Here is an 8,068-nt window from a genome sequence, read left to right on the forward strand (position 1 = left end):
AGAAGTAAAAGTGTAATTGAAGACTTTTAAGATGGTAAAGAGTACTATACATAAATCTAATAGAGTGGGACAAAATTGGCTAGATGGAGTTGTGAATTGATGAAATGGTTTAATCTGTACAGTGAACATTCGAGTTTGAAAGCGTTATAGACTGGGAAAGGAGAAATATGATGCATAACCTAAAAACTGATTTTATAAGAAGGACTTAAATAAGCCAAAAGCAATAAATTTGAATATATTTGATTAATGAGTTAATATTAGTACCTGATTCATCGGATGAATATACAAAAAACTGGGTGAACTCCTAATCTAATAGAAAAGAATATGAAAACCCAAAAACAAATGGATTGGGTGCTCATTATATATCAGACAAATCCATAGGAAAAAGCTTTAAAATCATAAAAAATAATGACAGATGAAATGAGAGTTTAAACATACGGGGTTAATTAGAAATATCAAATGGTATTGTTTGTGTCTGACGGTCCGACGATAGCTCAGTTGGTAGAGCGGTGGACTGTAGTAGGCTTATAGTTATCCATAGGTCGGTGGTTCAAATCCGCCTCGTCGGATGTTGTTTTGCCCGGCATAGCGAAGCGTTTTTTAAGGCGTTCGATTTGAAATCCGAGTGTCGCGGGTTTGAATCCCCGTGGCACTAAACATGCTCGCACTTTCAACCGAGGCGGCGTTATCACGTGACGCCCAATCCCACTATTCGTTGGTAAAAGAGTAGCCCAAAAGCTGGCGGTGGTTGTTGATGACTAGGCACCTTTTCTCTAGTCTAACACTTCTAAATTATAGCCTTCGTATACAATAAAAAGAGAGATCATCTATTTCGATTTCTTAAATATAAGAATAGGTAACATGATATATCAATTTTAAGTGATTTCGAAAGAGTTATGATGCTCATACCAACATAAATTTGTTTATTTAACCTTCTGTAAATATTATTCTGTCCCTGAAGTTTGGTGTAGTTATTAATTATTAAACTTTGTTTGGATCGGAACACGGTTTTGTATCAACTCGTGTTTTGATATTTTCCACAGTATTTCCAAACAGATAATTATTTAACATTTTATTTATTTTTTTGAAAATCATAATTACATTTGGTTATAATTTATGCATTTAGATTAATATATTTCTTAGTCAATCAGACTGTTTGAACCCTAACATTTTTTGCTTTACTCTCATTGATAAAACTCGTTTAAGATTTTTATAGTGAAGAACGTAATTATTCTTATCAAATAAAATTGTCGTTTTATAAATTTAGTAGCTATTCAGTTTTCTGGTGCTAGGGTTATAACTGAACGATAGTTATGTATATTTTTTGGATATTCTAAATCTACTTTTAAAATATATCCTATTTTTAAATTATCACTCGTTTTCATTACACTAAGAATTAAGATGGTAGGGAAGACCATATAGCTGGATAATAAATTGTTCGAATTTTATCACATGAGTAATTAGTAGGAACTTAATATGCATAAGAATAAACAAAGGAGAGCAAGGATGATTAACATTATTTTATAACTGGTTTGGCTTTGCGATAGCTAAGACTCACAAGTTACGATTATTCTTTAACTGTTTTGCACAGTATGCGTGTACTGTTACGTATTTCAGTTTCGGATTTATTATGTTATGTACGTTGCGTAATACTACTTCACATAATCGGAAATTTTAATAGTAGTTTATCAAATCTATTAATATGTATTAAATTTGTGATATTTCTCAACGAGATTCATTCACACAATTTTCGTTTTGACACATATTTTTTACTATAGAAATATGAAGATAATACAATTTACAATAACGTTTATTAGTAATAGTTTTAGTTCATATACAAGTTTTACAAACTTACAGACAACAATGAATGTTATATCCAGTCTAGAACTAAATATATTATAGTTGATTCAAGTCCACGATGAGCAAATTAATTCTGAGTTCATATTGTTGCATCACGCTTAAAATAGCTAGTTCGGTTGGCCTTGTACCGTTAAAACCTACTTCTTACCGAGAGAGATATTTAATTCCTCGTAGTAAACCTAATGTCGGAACAAATTCACTTAAGAACCTTCATCAAAGTTCGCGACAATACTTTCATTCACTGGTATTTCATACACACCTAGTACATTGTCGATTTCTACGCACACTAACGAACGTTCTAAACAATTCGAGAAAAGGAGGGACTTGAGCAATACACAGTCAACAATATATATCACATGTAAAAAATAAAACTATACACATACAGACTTAGGCACCAACGGTAAATTTGTTCAAGTTTGTGTTTAAATGAATAACACCAACGTAAAATTACAGAAATATATTGATTTATCGTAATAAATTAATAGACCCTAAACGTCAAGATATGTTTACTATTCGATAGGCAATGTTTTTGTTTTATTTATAAGCACAGAAATAAATACATACGTTTTATAGAGGATAGAATTTCTTGTATTAATACTATTTCATTCTTTAGTGTGTATAGATATATCTTTTATACATAAAAGTCATTTTCGTTGATTATTTCTCTGAGGCTAATATCCTTCCAGTTAAGTATTCTGAAAACAGAAAAAAGAATTGCATTAATTCTATTGCGTGTTAATTTGCATTTGATTTTTCATCTAATGACTGTTTAAATTGTGTTTTAGAATCTGTTGACGTCATTCATTAACTCTGAAATTATTTTTAGTAGGTGTTTAGATCTAAGTAGCAATTAAGTCAGAAGAACTGTGGGAATATAATTTGAATGGTTATTATACGAAAATTTACCATTTCACTGGCTGTGTATGATATCCATCACCAGTATCATTTTGCATGCACAATTATTATTAATAATATCTGTATGTAAGCGTTGTGCAAGAGCGATTTTATGATCCTTCAAGAGGAATGGACATTCGTTAGCATCTGTCTGACACTATGTGATTCAAGGTAGATAGCACATTTGTTTAGTTAAGCAATAGAACGGCCGTATTGGTGACATGGATCTACCCTTCTCGTCGAACTCATAAGGGCCACATGATATATTTATTTTTTCTTACGTGGAATATTTCTTCCAATAGGATAATGCTTCATAATGCTTACTGGCCATCCCTGAGATAAAACCAATGAACCGTTTTTTTTTTTAAATTGCGTTATTTTATAGCCCATTATAATACTTTTAGTCTGTCCTACCCAGCTGGTTATTAGAGAACTTTGTGTTGAATACACATAACAGCCTTTTAGATCTTCTAAAATGTATTACAAGAATCCAATAAGTTTTAATTTTTTTTTATGCTTTGATCTTTAACATTCTGTGATAAACATAGGTTTTATTTTCGTTTCCCAGAATGAATTGTAATGTTTCGTTAATATTTAGTTTGCTAATTTAAATAAAACTTGCCAATCTATCGTGTATTTCTAATTTTGTTATAGCCCTAAACTTGCATAAAATAGCCCCGATCATAAGAGATAAAAATCAAAAAACATGCGCAGTCACTACTTGCATGCGCAGTGTTAATCGTTGTGTTTATTTTGCGTACCAGAAGAACGTTTAAAACATGTAAAAGCCAAAAGAATCCAAAAATTTAATTATACCATAATACAGTATAAAAAACAATAACAAGGTAAAAGCATAATAAAACTCAATTCTAAGCTTGCACTTCAAATAACTGCTTCAAAGCACAACAAGAAAGATTGTTTACTTTATTCAGGAGAAAAACACGTCTTTTTTAATTCCAATTTTTGTCATTTACATTAGGTTAACATTTAAGCTTCTTCCGAGAACGATAAACTACTTTGTTGTTTATGGATGGTGCCATGCAGTGTTTTTTTTTATTTCTTTCACAAAAAACGTATTGTAAAGTGTACATTACAAGATAATTATAAGAAGTAAAAGTGTAATTGAAGACTTATAAGATGATAAAGAGTACTATACATAAATCTAATAGATTGGGACAAAATTGGCTAGATGGAGTTGTGAATTGATGAAATGGTTTAATCTGTACAGTGAACATTCGAGTTTGTAAGTGTTATAGACTGGGAAAGGAGAAATATGATGCATAACCTAAAACTGATTTTATAAGAAGGACTTAAATAAGCCAAAAGCAATAAATTTGAATATATTTAATTAATGAGTTAATATTAGCACCTGATTCATCGGATGAATATACAAAAAACTGGGTGAACTCCTAATCTAATAGAAAAGAATATGAAAACCCAAAAACAAATGGATTGGGTGCTCATTATATATCAGACAAATCCATAGGAAAAAGCTTTAAAATCATAAAAATAATGACAGATGAAATAAGAGTTTAAACATACGGGGTTAATTAGAAATATCAAATGGTATTGTTTGTGTCTGACGGTCCGACGATAGCTCAGTTGGTAGAGCGGTGGACTGTAGTAGGCTTATAGTTATCCATAGGTCGGTGGTTCAAATCCGCCTCGTCGGATGTTGTTTTGCCCGGCATAGCGAAGCGTTTTAAGGCGTTCGATTTGAAATCCGAGTGTCGCGGGTTTGAATCCCGTGGCACTAAACATGCTCGCACTTTCAACCGAGGCGGCGTTATCACGTGACGCCCAATCCCACTATTCGTTGGTAAAAGAGTAGCCCAAAAGCTGGCGGTGGTTGTTGATGACTAGGCACCTTTTCTCTAGTCTAACACTTCTAAATTATAGCCTTCGTATACAATAAAAAGAGAGATCATCTCTTTCGATTTCTTAAATATAAGAATAGGTAACATGATATATCAATTTTAAGTGATTTCGAAAGAGCTATGATGCTCATACCAACATAAATTTGTTTATTTAACCTTCTGTAAATATTATTCTGTCCCTGAAGTTTGGTGTAGTTATTAATTATTAAACTTTGTTTGGATCGAAACACGTTTTGTATCAACTCGTGTTTTGATATTTTCCACAGTATTTCCAAACAGATAATTATTTAACATTTTATTTATTTTATTGAAAATCATAATTACATTTGGTTATAATTTATGCATTTAGATTAATATATTTCTTAGTCAATCAGACTGTTTGAACCCTAACATTTTTTTGCTTTACTCTCATTGATAAAACTCGTTTAAGATTTTTATAGTGAAGAACGTAATTATTCTTATCAAATAAAATTGTCGTTTTATAAATTTAGTAGCTATTCAGTTTTCTGGTGCTAGGGTTATAACTGAACGATAGTTATGTATATTATTTGGATATTCTAAATCTACTTTTAAAATATATCCAATTTTTAAATTATCACTCGTTTTCATTACACTAAGAATTAAGATGGTAGGGAAGACCATATAGCTGGATAATAAATTGTTCGAATTTTATCACATGAGTAATTAGTAGGAACTTAATATGCATAAGAATAAACAAAGGAGAGCAAGGATGATTAACATTATTTTATAACTGGTTTGGCTTTGCGATAGCTAAGACTCACAAGTTACGATTATTCTTTAACTGTTTTGCACAGTATGCGTGTACTGTTACGTATTTCAGTTTCGGATTTATTATGTTATGTACGTTGCGTAATACTACTTCACATAATCGGAAATTTTAATAGTAGTTTATCAAATCTATTAATATGTATTAAATTTGTGATATTTCTCAACGAGATTCATTCACACAATTTTCGTTTTGACACATATTTTTACTATAGAAATATGAAGATAATACAATTTACAATAACGTTTATTAGTAATAGTTTTAGTTCATATACAAGTTTTACAAACTTACAGACAACAATGAATGTTATATCCAGTCTAGAACTAAATATATTATAGTTGATTCAAGTCCACGATGAGCAAATTAATTCTGAGTTCATATTGTTGCATCACGCTTAAAATAGCTAGTTCGGTTGGCCTTGTACCGTTAAAACCTACTTCTTACCGAGAGAGATATTTAATTCCTCGTAGTAAACCTAATGTCGGAACAAATTCACTTAAGAACCTTCATCAAAGTTCGCGACAATACTTTCATTCACTGGTATTTCATACACACCTAGTACATTGTCGATTTCTACGCACACTAACGAACGTTCTAAACAATTCGAGAAAAGGAGGGACTTGAGCAATACACAGTCAACAATATATATCACATGTAAAAAATAAAACTATACACATACAGACTTAGGCACCAACGGTAAATTTGTTCAAGTTTGTGTTTAAATGAATAACACCAACGTAAAATTACAGAAATATATTGATTTATCGTAATAAATTAATAGACCCTAAACGTCAAGATATGTTTACTATTCGATAGGCAATGTTTTTGTTTTATTTATAAGCACAGAAATAAATACATACGTTTTATAGAGGATAGAATTTCTTGTATTAATACTATTTCATTCTTTAGTGTGTATAGATATATCTTTTATACATAAAAGTCATTTTCGTTGATTATTTCTCTGAGGCTAATATCCTTCCAGTTAAGTATTCTGAAAACAGAAAAAAAGAATTGCATTAATTCTATTGCGTGTTAATTTGCATTTGATTTTTCATCTAATGATTGTTTAAATTCTGTTTTAGAATCTGTTGACGTCATTTATTAAATCTGAAATTATTTTTAGTAGGTGTTTAGATCTAAGTAGCAATTAAGTCAGAAGAACTGTGGGAATATAATTTGAATGGTTATTATACGAAAATTTACCATTTCACTGGCTGTGAATGATATCCATCACCAGTATCATTTTGCATGCACAATTATTATTAATCATATCTGTATGTAAGCGTTGTGCAAGAGCGATTTTATGATCCTTCAAGAGGAATGGACATTCGTTAGCATCTGTCTGACACTATGTGATTCAAGGTAGATAGCACATTTGTTTAGTTAAGCAATAGAACGGCCGTATTGGTGACATGGATCTACCTTCTCGTCGAACTCATAAGGGCCACATGATATATTTATTTTTTCTTACGTGGAATATTTCTTCCAATAGGATAATGCTTCATAATGCTTACTGGCCATCCCTGAGATAAAACCAATGAACCGTTTTTTTTAAATTGCGTTATTTTATAGCCCATTATAATACTTTTAGTCTGTCCTACCCAGCTGGTTATTAGAGAACTTTGTGTTGAATACACATAACAGCCTTTAGATCTTCTAAAAATGTATTACAAGAATCCAATAAGTTTTAATTTTTTTTTATGCTTTGATCTTTAACATTCTGTGATAAACATAGGTTTTATTTTCGTTTCCCAGAATGAATTGTAATGTTTCGTTAATATTTAGTTTGCTAATTTAAATAAAACTTGCCAATCTATCGTGTATTTCTAATTTTGTTATAGCCCTAATCTTGCATAAGATATCCCCGATCATAAGAGATAAAAATCAAACAACATGCGCAGTCACTACTTGCATGCGCAGTGTTAATCGTTGTGTTTATTTTGCGTACCAGAAGAACGTTTAAAACATGTAAAAAGCCAAAAGAATCCAAAAAATTTAATTATACCATAATACAGTATAAAAACAATAACAAGGTAAAAAGCATAATAAAACTCAATTCTAAGCTTGCACTTCAAATAACTGCTTCAAAGCACAACAAGAAAGATTGTTTACTTTATTCAGGAGAAAAAAACACGTCTTTTTTAATTCCAATCTTTTGTCATTTACATTAGGTTAACATTTAAGCTTCTTCCGAGAACGATAAACTACTTTGTTGTTTATGGATGGTGCCATGCAGGTTTTTTTTTTTATTTCTTTCACAAAAACGTATTGTAAAGTGTACATTACAAGATAATTATAAGAAGTAAAAGTGTAATTGAAGACTTATAAGATGGTAAAGAGTACTATACATAAATCTAATAGAGTGGGACAAAATTGGCTAGATGGAGTTGTGAATTGATGAAATGGTTTAATCTATACAGTGAACATTCGAGTTTGTAAGTGTAATAGACTGGGAAAGGAAGAAATATGATGCATAACCTAAAATCTGATTTTATAGGAAGGACTTAAATAAGCCAAAAGAAATAAATTTGAATATATTTAATTAATGAGTTAATATTAGCACCTGATTCATCGGATGAATATACAAAAAACTGGGTGAGCTCCCTAATCTAATAGAAAAGAATATGAAAACCCAAAAACAAATGGATTG

General features: G+C 30.7%; 2 non-coding genes across 2 annotated transcripts; both read left to right on the forward strand.

The window, feature by feature from the left end:
• The first annotated feature begins 483 nt into the window (after positions 1-483).
• On the forward strand, positions 484-569 carry TRNAY-GUA (transfer RNA tyrosine (anticodon GUA)). The gene is given in 2 exon segments: positions 484-520; positions 534-569. It is a non-coding gene; the product is annotated as a tRNA-Tyr (tRNA).
• Positions 570-4,341: 3,772 nt separating this feature from the next.
• TRNAY-GUA (transfer RNA tyrosine (anticodon GUA)) lies at positions 4,342-4,427 on the forward strand. Its single transcript is given in 2 exon segments — positions 4,342-4,378; positions 4,392-4,427. It is a non-coding gene; the product is annotated as a tRNA-Tyr (tRNA).
• The last annotated feature ends 3,641 nt before the right edge of the window (positions 4,428-8,068 follow it).

This window comes from Tachypleus tridentatus, chromosome 13 (genome assembly GCF_004210375.1).
Source record: "Tachypleus tridentatus isolate NWPU-2018 chromosome 13, ASM421037v1, whole genome shotgun sequence".
Classification (NCBI taxonomy): domain Eukaryota; kingdom Metazoa; phylum Arthropoda; class Merostomata; order Xiphosura; family Limulidae; genus Tachypleus; species Tachypleus tridentatus.